This window comes from Cynocephalus volans, chromosome X (genome assembly GCF_027409185.1).
Source record: "Cynocephalus volans isolate mCynVol1 chromosome X, mCynVol1.pri, whole genome shotgun sequence".
NCBI classification, from domain to species: Eukaryota; Metazoa; Chordata; class Mammalia; order Dermoptera; family Cynocephalidae; genus Cynocephalus; species Cynocephalus volans.
The window spans coordinates 47,171,315-47,184,256 of record NC_084478.1 but is presented as its reverse complement, the minus strand read 5'-3'; the positions used below and the strand labels follow the sequence as shown (position 1 = coordinate 47,184,256).

The 12,942-nt window shown below is 36.2% G+C and overlaps 1 pseudogene; it reads left to right on the top strand.

Moving 5' to 3' along the window:
* Window positions 1-11,125: 11,125 nt before the first annotated feature.
* Window positions 11,126-12,129, top strand: LOC134367972 (melanoma-associated antigen B10-like; annotated as a pseudogene).
* The last annotated feature ends 813 nt before the right edge of the window (window positions 12,130-12,942 follow it).

Sequence of the window (12,942 nt, the reverse complement as noted above, 5' to 3'; positions counted from 1 at the left end):
GTGAATGGGCTCTTTTATCATTATTTAATGTCTTCCTTTGTCACTGGTAATTTGTTTGTTCTGAAGTCTACATTTCTGATATTAACAGAGCCAATCCAATTATTGTTTGATGTTGGTTTGAATAGTATGTATTTTCTCATCAATTGATGCAATTTATTTTAATCATAAAATTTGAAATGAGATTCTGTAGATGGCATACGGTTGGATCATATGATTTTATCAGTTCTATTAACCTCTTTAATTGGTGTGATATGACCATTTAGATTTACTGTAATTATTGATATTTCTGCCATTTTATAATTTGTATTGTTTGTTTTCTTTCTTTTTCGCTCTTCTGTTTCCTCTTTTTTGCCTTTCTGTGTATTATTTGAACTTTGTATTTTAAATAAATTTAATGTAAATATTAGAATTAATTTAATTTAAATAAAGAGTAGTTGGAGTATATTTCTTTAAAATTTTTAATGGGTGCTCAAGGGACTACAATATTCACATGTAATTTATCTCATTCTGCTAGTATCAACCGTTAACCACTTAGAATGTAGAAATTTCATTACTTATTAGCTTCTTTTATTCTCCCTGCTTAATTATAGTTGTTTTAATTATTACCACTATATACATTGAAAAATACAGCAGACAATGATATAACTCTCTTTTTAGCATTGATCAGGTTGTACTTTTTAAATGAGATGAAATTCACATAACATAAAGTTAACCATTTTACAATGTAAAACAGTAGAATTTATTGTATTCACAATGGTGTGCAACCACCACCTCTTTCTAGCTTCAAAACTTTTTTTCTTGGGTCGACCCCATGCCACACTCAGGAGAGTGCGGCGCTGGGAGCAGAGCAGTGCTCCTGCCGCGGGTTCGGATCCTATACAAGGATGGCCAGTGCGCACGGTGCGGCCGGTCACAAAAATGACAAAAAAAAAAAAAACACTTTTTTTCTCCACAGAAAACACCCCGTATTCATTAAGTAATCACTCTTCATTACTCCTTTCCCTTATTCCCCTGGTAACCACTAACCTACTCTCTGTCTCTATGGATTTGCCTGTTCTGGATATATTATATAAACATAACCATACAATATGTGACCTTGTGTGTCTGGCTTCATTTACTTAGCATAATGTTTTTAAGGTTTACTCACAGTGTAGCATGTAACAATACTTCATTCATTTTATGGCTGAATAATATTCCATTATTTCTATATACTACAATTTTTTTATTCATTCATCCATTGATAGACATTTAGGTTATTTCTACCTTTCGGCCATTATGAATAATGCTGCTATTGATATTTGTTTACAGCTCCTGTGGGTGTATAACTAGGAGTGGATTGCTGGGTCATATGGGAATTCTATGTTTAACTTTTTGAGGTATCACCAAAATGTTTTTCACTATAGCTACATTTTTAACATTTCTGCCAGCAAAGTACAAGGGTTCCTATTTCTCCAAATCCTCTCCAACACTTATTATTCACCCTTACAAAAAATAAAGCCATTCTTGTGAGGGTGAAGTGATACTCATTTTGGTTTTGATTTTTGTTTCCTTAATGACAAATATTTTTTAACATATCCTAATGTGCTTATCGACCAGTTCTATATCTTCTTTGGAAAACTGTCTATTCAAATCTGTTGTCCATTTTTAAATATGATTGTCTTTTTTGAAATTGAGTTTAAAAGTTATTTGTAATTTTACAGTTTCAGGTTTTACCTAAGGGAAAATATAGGTGAAACACTTCAACAATTAGGTCTGGGCACAGGCTTTACGAGCATGAGACCAAAAGCACAAGCAGCAAAAGAAAAAATAAACAAATGGGACTATATCAAACTAAAAAGCTTCTGCACAGCAGAGGAAACAATCAAGAGAGTGAAACGACAACCTACAGAGTGGGAGAAAAATTTTGTTAACTATGCATCCGACACGGGATAAATATCCAGAATATACAAAGAACTCAAGCAATTATACAGTAAAAAACCCAAATAACCCAATCAAAAAATGGGCAAAGGAGCTGAATAGACATTTTTCAAAAGAAGACATACAAATGGCCAACAGATACATGAAAAAATGCTCAACATCACTAGTCATCAGGGAAATGCAAATGAAACTACATTCTGATGCCACCTCACCCCAGTTAGATTGGCTATAATCAAAAAGATGGTGAATAACAAATGCTGGCAAGGATATGGAGAGAAAGGCACACTCCTACACTGTTGGTGGGACTGTAAATTAGTACAACCACTGAGGAAAACAGTATGGAGGATTCTCAAACAACTACAGATAGATCTTCCATACAACCCAGCAATCCCTCTTCTGGGTCTATACCCAGAGGAATGGTAATCATCACGTCGAAGGGATACCTGCACTCCCTTGTTCATTCCAGCTCTGTTTACAATAGCCAAGATATGGAACCAACCTAAATGTCCATCGATGGATGATTGGGTAAGGAAAGTGTGGTCTATACCACATGGAATACTACTATGTCATAAAAAAGAATGAAATTCTCCCATTTGCAATGAAATGGATTAACCTGGAGAAACTTAGGTTGAGTGAAATAAGTGAAGCACAGAGGGATAAATGCTGCTTGTGCTCACTTATTTGTGGGAGCTAAGAGAGAAAGAAGGAAGGAAAGAAAGACCACAGTAGTGCTTTGTTCTTGCAGAGGGATGGAACATTCCTTGGGCTACAAAGCGTAGTGTAGGGCAAAAGGGGTAGGGGGAGAGAGGTTGGGGATAACTGGGTAGGGGACACAGGGTACCAATGCAATTTCTGGTAATGGGTATGCTGCCAGTATGAGTCTGGCCCTCACATCATGGGCACAAGGGGTGACAATTAGCTTTGTATTACATGAATATTCATAATAAAAAAGAAAAATAAAGTTATTTATATATTCTGCATATCAAACCCTTATCAGATATATGTCTTAAAAATATTATGCTCTATTCTGTAGTTTGCCTTTTTACATTCCTGATAATGTTTTTTTGATGTGCAAAAGTATTAAGTTTTTAAGAATATTATAAAGTCCCATTGTTGGAATTTTTTTCTTTCGTTGCTTGTACTTTGGTGTCAAATTTAAGACTCCATTGCCAAATCCAAGTTCATGATCGTTTACCACTGTTTTTTCTAATAGTTTTATAGTTTTGGCTCTTATATTTAGGTCATTTATACATTTTGAGTTAACCTTTGTATATAAGGTTAGATAAGGCTTATTTTTTTGCCTGTTGTTTAGTTATCACCCCACTATTTGTTGGAAAAATGTATTCTTTATCTATTCAACGGCCTTGTCACGCTTGTTAAAAATAAATTGAGCATAGATGTTTGGCTTTATTTCTGGTTTTTAAACTTTATTCCCTTGTTCTATATGTATACCTTTATGCTAGTACCACACGATTTTGAATACTGTAGCTTTGTAGTAATTTTTCAAGTTGGTAAATGTGAGTCTTCCAACTTTATTTTTCTTTTTCAGTATTGTATTGTTTATTGTGGACCACTTCCAGTTCCATATGAATTTGAGGATCAGCTTCTGTGATCCTCAATAGAAAAACTACTATTATAATTTTAATAGGGATTGCATTGAATCTGTAAACTATTTTCAGGAATATTGCCAATGTTAAGTCTTTCAATACATAAATATGAGATGTCTTTCTACTTATTTAAGTGTCCTACGTTTTTGTTTTTTTTTTTTCAGTAATGTTTTATATTTTTCAGTATACATGTTTTTTACCACCTTGGTTAAATTTATTCCTTGATCTTTTCTTTTTTTGGATACTATTATAAATGCAATTATTTCCTTAATTTTCTTCTTATCTTGTTCGTTTTTGGTGAACTGATTTTTGAGTGTTAATTTTGTAGCTTGCAACTTTGCTGAATTCATTTATTATCTTTGATGGGATTTTTTTTTTTTTTTTTGAAACTGGAATTCTCTATGTACAGAATCACGCTATCTACAAATAGTGATAATTTTGCAAATTCATTTTCAATTTGGATTCATTTTACTCCTTTTTCTTGCTTAGTTGTTCTCACTAGGACGACCAGTACACTTAGGGATGAAGCTGACATCTTTGTCTTGATCCTGATCTTAGGAGGAATGCATTCAGTCTTTCACCATTGAGCATGACAACATTTGAAGATTTTTTTACGAAATCCCTTTAGCGTGTTAAGGAAATTTGTTTCTCGTCTTAGTTTGCTGAGAGTTTTTTATCGTACACGGGTGTTGAATTTTTGTCAAAGCTTTCTCTGCATCTACTTAGATAATCATTGTATCAATAATGTAGCTGTTGTTCTATTAATGTAGTGTATTATATAGATTGTTTTTCTTATCTTGAACTACTCTTGTATTCCTGGGATCAATTTGACTTGGTCATGGTTTATAATGCTTTAATGTGCCGCTCGATTCTGTTTGTTCATATTTTGTTGAAGATTCTTGCATTTATATTCATAAAGGATATTAGTTTATAGTTTTTAAAAAAATATCATATGTATGTTCATATCATATCATCATATTTTGTATGTTCATTAAGAGGGATTTATAATTATTTTTTATGCACTTCTCTTTTAAATCATCAAAGAAACAAAAAGGGGTATAGTATGCCAGAAATACAACCATGGTGGTTTTCATATTTACCTGTGTAGTTACATTTACCATAGATCTTTATTTATTTACATGGCTTCTAGTTACTGTATAGTGTCCTTTGGTTTCAACCTGATTTGACTCCTTTTAGCATTTCTTTTAATGATATACTCTCTTAGCTTTTGTTTATTTGGGGATGGTTCAATCTCTCCCTCATTTTTGAAAGACAGATTTACCAGTTATAAATTCTTTATTGACAGGTTTTTTTTTTCTTTCAGCACTTTAAATACATTATCCCACTGCCTTGTAGCCTCTATCATTTCTGATGAGAAATCAACTATTATTTTTTTGATGAATTTTGTGCATGATGAGTTGCTTCCCTCTTCTGCATTAAAGATTCTCTGTTTTTGGCTTTCAATGGTTTTATTATAATGTGTATTTGCATGGATCTCTTTGCATCTATCATTGAAATTCTTGGACATTTAGATTCTTGCCTTTTTCAGATTTGAGAAGTTTTTGTCAATTGTGTCTTCACACACACAAAATATGTATTTTTTGTTTATTTGCTTGTTTGTTTGTTTGTTTTTCCATTTCATCTCTCCTCCTTCGGGAACTCCTATAATACGTATCTTGGTATGCTTGATTGTGTCCCAGAGGTCCCTTAAGCTGTTTTTATTTTTCTTATTTAGTCTAACTGCTCCTCATATTAAATAATTTCAATGGCCCTAACTTTAAGTTTTCTGATTACTTTTTCTGCTGCTCAATCTGCTATTGAGACTCTCTAATAAGTTTTTCATTTCAGCTATTGTATTTTTTGTTCTCAAATTTCTATTTACTAGTAATTTCTATCTTGTTTGTTAATATTCTGTATTTGATATGTAAATTTCATGGTTTTCTCTATTTCTTTGTTTATGGTTTCATTTTCCTCATTGAACATACTTAAAAGTGCCTGATTTAAATTACTAGCCTCTTACTAGTAAGTGAAATATGGGTACTTCCTCAGGGATGATTTCTGTTAATTTCTTTTCCCTGTGAATGGGCCTTGTTTTCTTTTTTCCTTGCATGCCTCATACTTTTTTGTTGAAAACTGGACATTTTAAATATTCTGACATGGTAACTGGAAATCAGATTCTTTCTCCACATCGGGGTTTGTTGTTCTTTGCTGCAGAATGTAGTTGTTTGTTTCTTTGGTGACTTTTCTAAACCATTTTTAATGAATGTATTTTGTGTGTGTGTGGTTTCTGAAGGCTGAGTTACTTTAGCTGTTGTCAGCTCATGGTTTGACAGAGATCTCCTTAAATAATGGGTTTAAGTGTCCTTTTTCTTTATTCAGCTGTTGCTTGATTACTATAAACCATTGACTGTCTCCCAGAGTTCCAGCAAAGCTGATTCTGATAGCTTTTGCTCATTTTTTCAGTGTTTCTGTGGGGGAATGTGCCCTTGGGTCTCCCTACTCTATCATTTTCACTCACATATCTTCCAGCTGCATTTTGATTTCAGTGTTACCTTCTGCCACTGTTCTACAGTGGCACCTTTTTCACAAACTAAGGGTTAGTACAAAGGGAGTATGTTCAGATATTCTCCATTCAGTTCCATTGGTGTATTAACATAATTTTCATGCATATACCTTTGTAGTAATTCTTACTATCTGGTTCAGTAGGTACTCATCCTCATTTTTCTTAGATACATTTGATTAATCAGCTTATCATACTTTACATACATAATCACATTGATATACACATTCAAGCACAAAGCCTATTAAGTTTTGTTTGAGATTTTAGTTAATTTTAGTCAACCGGTAGATTAAATTTGAGGAGATTTAACATGTTTACAGTATTAAATCTTATAATTTGTGAACATATAATGTTTCTCCATTTGGCTGGGTCTTTTGTGATTTATCTAAATAACATATTTTACATTTTTCCATAGAATTCCTACATTTTATTATTATACTTATTCTTAAGCACTTGATTACCTTAAGGTAATTACGTGTTATACTTGTTATAATTTCATTGGAATACTCTTTGTTGCTGCAGAAACAAAGTTAGTTTTTGTATATTGGTCTTATACCAAGCAACCTTTAAAATTTTTTATTGAATAGTTTATCTTTAGTTCATTTGGGTTTTCATCATACACCATCTAATCATCTCCTTATTCTATAAGCTGTGTTTCCTATTTTTTCAATCTCTATTTCATTGATCTCTTCTGATTCCCATTAACATAGTATGTTGAATTTTTATTAAATTGTTGATTGGCAATTATCACAACAGACATCCTAGTCTACCTCCCAGTTTTTCATAAAAACTCCTAACATTTTCATATTAAATATAACATTTACTGTAGTTTTGTTTTGTTTTGGTAGATATCTTTATCTAGTCTTATAATGTATCTTCCTTATCATAAATGAGTGCTGATTTTTTTACAAAATAATTTTCTTTTTCAATTCAGATAAGATTTTTTTCATTTAATCTGTCGTTGTCAATGTTGCATGCCATTCTGAACCTATTTGCCCTCAGGTCCATTCCACATCCTTCTTCTACTCCATTCTCTATTATACATGGGCTGGATCAATAAATCTTAGGCTCTGCAACATTTGGCTTCAATCTTATTTAAGGCAAGAGAAGGCACCAATAGGAGGTTACAGCCTAGGAGGAAAGAAACCACCAGATTTGCTCTTCTTTTCCCTCTCTTAATCAGGTGGCTTCTCCTTTAATGGTTACATCTTATTCATGGCTCTAGCTTCCATCATATTAGTCCACCATGGATCTAGATCCTGTTGACCTCAACTCCTAGGCTTTATAACAAATACTACCTCTTCTTTTTGTTCCTCCTGCCTAAAGATAGGCCATCTTCAAGTTTCTAAGTGTTAGTTTTCCTGACCCTTCCCTGTGTGCCTCTTCCATCCCTTGAGCAACCAACTTATTACATTAGATATATAGAGATGTTTCTGTTTCTGTGGACAGTTTTCTACTGTTACTTGTTGTCAATTATACTTATTGATTTCCTAACATATTCCATGTAGAGAAGTATTCAAGTTGTAAAATTTTAAAGCACACACATAGAGCTCTGAAACACTACTTGTGAGATAAAGCTCAAATGGTATTATTAAGAGGGAAGCTTACAGCCTCTAATAGATGATTTACAAAACAAGAAACATTCAAAACATCCAAGTAATTCAGAAAGGTAGAGAGTAGGAAATAATGAAGATCAATACAGAAACAAGGAAGTAGAAAAGAGTAAAGCCAACTCACCAAAGCCAGTTCTTGGAAAAGTTTTATAAAATACACAAAGTTTTGTGAGTATTATCAATCACAAAAGAAGAAAGTAGAAACGAGTGATGTTAAATAAGATTGTACAAAACATAGTTGCAGAAGAGATTTAATATAAGAGAACACCATAAATATATTTTATCATTACCTAAGGGTAGCCAGATGTTGGACCAGGAAGGAAAGAGTCTACTTAGAGAAGTATTTCAGCTAAAAAACTTGAAAGGAATGATATAATTAGAGAATTCCTGTCCTGCAGTCCCTAATAAATTAATGGATAGAAATGATAATCATCAACACTGCCAATATGAGCACTAAAGGAGACACACAAACATTACGTTCCTCCTAATGGAAGTACACATCATCGACTTTTGAGTGGTTTTATTAGTAAATAGGCAAAAACTCAAATCTTAATCTGATCCAACTTCTAACTCTATTGATGAATGTTGATGCTCAGTTTCTAGTATATTGCGTTCATTATATTCTGTACTGTTTTATACTCTTGTTGCTTTTTCTAGTGAAAGTTTTTATTTTATTTATTTATTTATTTATTCATAAATGTCATATCTTTAAATTTTAAATTTCAAGCTAAATGGACCAACTTGGGGAGAAATTCAATTAACCAAGTTCTTCCAAACAGGAATAGAAAACTTCAATTTAACTATACAAACTGAAACTTTAGCCTAAGCTCCAGTTCTCCTCAAAATATTCCAGGACAAGATAGGTTTAGAGGCTAGATTTACCAAATTTTCAGGGAACATCTAATTGCCATCTTATGTAAACTATTCCAAACCATACAAAAACATGGGAAATTATGAAATTCATTTTAGTAGGTGTGTTGACATTGATAAAAAGACCAAATAAGTACACTCCAAGAAAAGATTGTTTGAGTCAAGCTCACTCGTGTAGTGGTATATGTCCTAGATAAATTCATATCATGTTCAATGTAGTTGTGAATCAGTAGGCTGTGTCCAAAAAATATAATGATGATATAACATTGGAAAAAACTGTCAATTAGAATTTCTCTAAGTTGATAGATTAGAGGAGAAAAGTCACTTGATAATTTCCAGGAATGCAGAAAAAACATTTAATAAATTTATTTAACACCCATTCATGTAAAAACTTTTTGAAAAATAGCATTAGAAGAGAATATCTGTTTCCTGAAATCTACAACAAACTTACATAAATGTGAAATGTTAGAAGCATCTCCTTAAAGTCAGGACCAAGACATAGATGTATAGTACCATCTCTACTGCTTAAAAGTAGACTGGAATACATAGCCAGCGCAATAAAAATATCAAAATAAATAACAGGTAGGAAAATCAAAAGACAGAGATAATAAATGGTGACAATATGATCCTCTAATTAGAAAATCCAAAGGAACCAGTGCACAAAATAAGAGACTTCAGAATGCTGTTGTATATATATCACTATAGCAAACTCAGGATACTAGCCATACCAAATTGATAACTAATTAGGGCAAGTAATAGAAAATATCTCAATCACAACAGAAGCAAATATCCAAAATTTACCCTAAAAATAAACCTAAAAACAAAAATGTCCACAACCTTTTTGGAGGCAACTATAAAAATAGACAGGTAAAAGAATTCCCAAGTAAATAGATTAGTACACTATGTTTATTCATGGGGAAAAGAATAGTGTAAAGATGTAAATTTTCTTTAAATTATTTACAGAGTTACTGCTGCTATGGACTAAATTGTGCCCCCCTCCCCAATTCATGTGTTCTTACTGTAAACCAGAGTCAAAAAATAAAGTCACTGCACTGGACTGACCAATGTTAGATAACATCAAAAGATCTGGGTCTCGCAAAATCATGAGGCTCAGCCTCTTCCTCTTACAAAGTAGAACGTTTAGAACAGAAGGTTCTCCATATTTGTAAGTTTGGCTTGGGAACAGATTGTACTGTCCAGTTTATTTTTTCTCTAACAACTTGCCACCTGTCTTGGGACGCTGCCTTGCATTGAAACTTCCCCTTCTGCAGCTAGCCTGAGACTTTGGTCCATTCTCTGCAAATTTTGCAGTAGGGAAACAGCTCAGAGCTTTCAGGGAAGTGGTATTTCCCAAGAAGCCTGGATGAGCTTACAGAAAATCATGTTAAGTCATACAAGCCAGACACAGAGGGAAAGATACCTCATGTCCTCACTAATATGTGGGAGCTAAACGAGAAAGTAGGAAGGAAAGAAAGTTGACAGAGGTGCATTGGACTTGCAGAAGGAGAGAACATACCTAGGGTTGCCAGGTGTGGAGGGAGAGAAGGGGAGAGGGGTTGGGGAGAGAGTGGGTGGGGCACACGGGGTATAATTGCAATTTTTGGTCATGGGGATGCTGATAGTGTTGACCTGATCATCACATCTTCGGCACAGGTAGTGATGGTTGGCTTTGTACCACATGAATATGCATAATCAAATCAAACAACAACAACAATAACAACAGCAAAAAACAAGCAGCAGCAGTGGCCAAAAGGAAGGCACCCTGTTCCTCCTCTCCCACACAACGCCGAGATATGATGGGACAACCCACTCCAGAACCAACGGGCCCCCGCACACAGCCCCAGCCTGGCTTTCATTTCTAGGAGGCCCTGGGGCAAAGCTGTCAGCATGAAACACCCCTTTGACTTTCACCTCAAGGGTCTCGGAGAGATAAGAGCCTTGGTCAGAGGAGAGCAGCCTCAAGTCTTCAGAGGAGAAAGGTGATGCGGAAAGACAAGGTGAGGACCTGCACCTGCAAGAACAAAGGAGAAATCCCAGAACCCCGCCTCGCCCCACTCCACCCCACCCCCACCCCTCAGCACTAAGAGACGCTGCATGGCTGTTAGACTCAATGGTGCTCCATTCTGCCTCGGGACCTCCAGGAGGGAAAATTTTAAACTGAAGCTGGTGGACTCAGGTCAGCACAGGGAAAAAACCCAGGCCTTATACAGAGTGAAGGAGAGGACCCTGAGTGAGGACTGAGTGTCTCTACAACAGAGGGTGGCCACACAGCTCCCTGCCCCTGTAGCCTACCCTGGAATGCCCCAGGTAGGGCTGTCAAGTGGAGGAGCCCCATTTTTCCCTGTGGGTGTTTCAGGAAGGTGGGGGTTAGCTTCAGAGCTGCAGGGGAGGAGGCCCAGGCCCTGCCAACCGTTGACATGCTGATCCTGAATGTGAGACAGCTTGGCTTAAAACCAAGGTGGTCTCTTCCTGCAGAAGGTGCACATACTATCTCATTCTCCCTCTTCAAGGTGCCTACATTACCTGATTCTTGGACATGCTCCCTGACCAGAATCATCATGCCTCGAGGTCATAAAATTGTGCTCTGTGCCCGTGAGAAATTCCGCGAGGCCCAGAGTGAGACTCAAGGTCTCCAGAGTGCTCAGGTCATTGCAGCAGAGGAGGAAGAAGCCCCCTGTTCTTCCTCTTCTCTTTCTTCTCAAGGCTCCCACAGAGGCCTTGGAGAACTCCACTCACCGCCACTACTTCTGCAGGTGTTTCATGCACAAGATCTGATGAAGGTGCCTGGAGCCAAGGTGAGGAAAAACCAATCACCTCCCAGGCACCGCCTACCACTGATCCTTTGTGCAGTACCCCTATAGACCAGAAGGCGATTTTGTTGGTGCAGTTCATGTTGCGCATAACAAGGGAGCCCATAATAAGGCAAGACATGCTGAAATGTGTCACCAAAAAGTACAGGGAGCACTTCCATGAGATCCTCAGGAGAGCCACTGAGCTCATGGTGCTGTCCTTTGGCACTGAAGTGAAGGAAGTCGACCCGACCAGACACTGCTATGCACTTGTCTGAAAATTGAATCTCACCTGTGATGCAAGGCGGTGTGGTCAGATCATGCCCAAGACCAGCCTCCTGATGACCATCCTGTGTGTGATCTTCATGAAGGACGACTGTGCCGCTGAAGAAGATATCTCGGAAGTGCTTAATGTGATGGGGATATATGACAGAAAGAAGTACAATTTCTATGGGGAGCCCAGGAAGCTCATCCCCCAAGATCTGGTGAAGGAAAGTTACCTGGAGTACCAGGAGGTGACCAACAGTGATCCTCCATGCTATCAATTCCTGTGGGGTCCAAGAGCCCATGCTGAAACTAGCAAGATGAAAGTCCTGGAGTTTTGGGGCAGGATCCATAATACCATTCCCAGTGCCTTCCCATCCTGGTATGAGCAGGCTTTGAGAGATGAGGAAGAAAGAGCCAGAGCCAGATTTGGAGCTGTGCGTCTTAATAGTGCCTTGGCCAGTGCACGTTCCAGGCTCCATTCCAGCAGTTTCTCCCACCCTTTGTGAAATCTGAGGCACTTTCCCCACTTTGTGTTTGAAAAAGCAGTGGGTGGCCAAGGCGGTGTTGGAGGGAGCACAGTACATATCATATCTGTATTGCTGTTCTACGTGAGTAACTTTCAGATTTACCTTTTGTTGTTGTTGAAAGTTTTCAATTTTTTTTCTTTTAAAAAATGTTTTATTAGCTTCAGAATCTAAGTATATGAATAATACTGGTTCTATATTTAATGTTGTTTATGAAGCTTAAGTGTTAATAGATTTGCTGTTTTACAAAACAAATTGGAAAACCTTCCATCTTATTTAGTGATCTGAAACAAACAAATATGGCACCGGAATAGGCATTTGTATGGAAATGTGAAAGAAATCAGGAAGAACACAGTTAGAATTAAGAAACAGAGAAAAAAAGTAATAGATAGTAAATGCTTGACTTCTCTTATTCCTTCTGTTCTGTTGTTCTGTAAAATGAAAGTTATATACCTGGATTTGCTTGGTTTATTCAAGGATGTACAAAAAGTTAAATCATAATAAATTTGACCTCTTGTTCACTGCCTTTTTTGCTCCTCAAATATTAATTAAACGTCTGCTCTTTGGAAAGCTCCATGGTAGTACCAGGGATGGTAAGACAAAGAAGACCGAGCCACTGTCCATAGAATTTTAGTCTCGTAGCAGCTATCATGTAAGAAGACGGTAAGTTACCCTGTAAGAAATAAAAGACTAGTGAAAAGGAGTGTGGTGGTGAGGGGGTGTGGAGTTGGAGGTGGGACTGTTCCAGATGAGAGCCATCTAGTGTAAATGCCCAGAAGCAAGGAAATTTGAGGC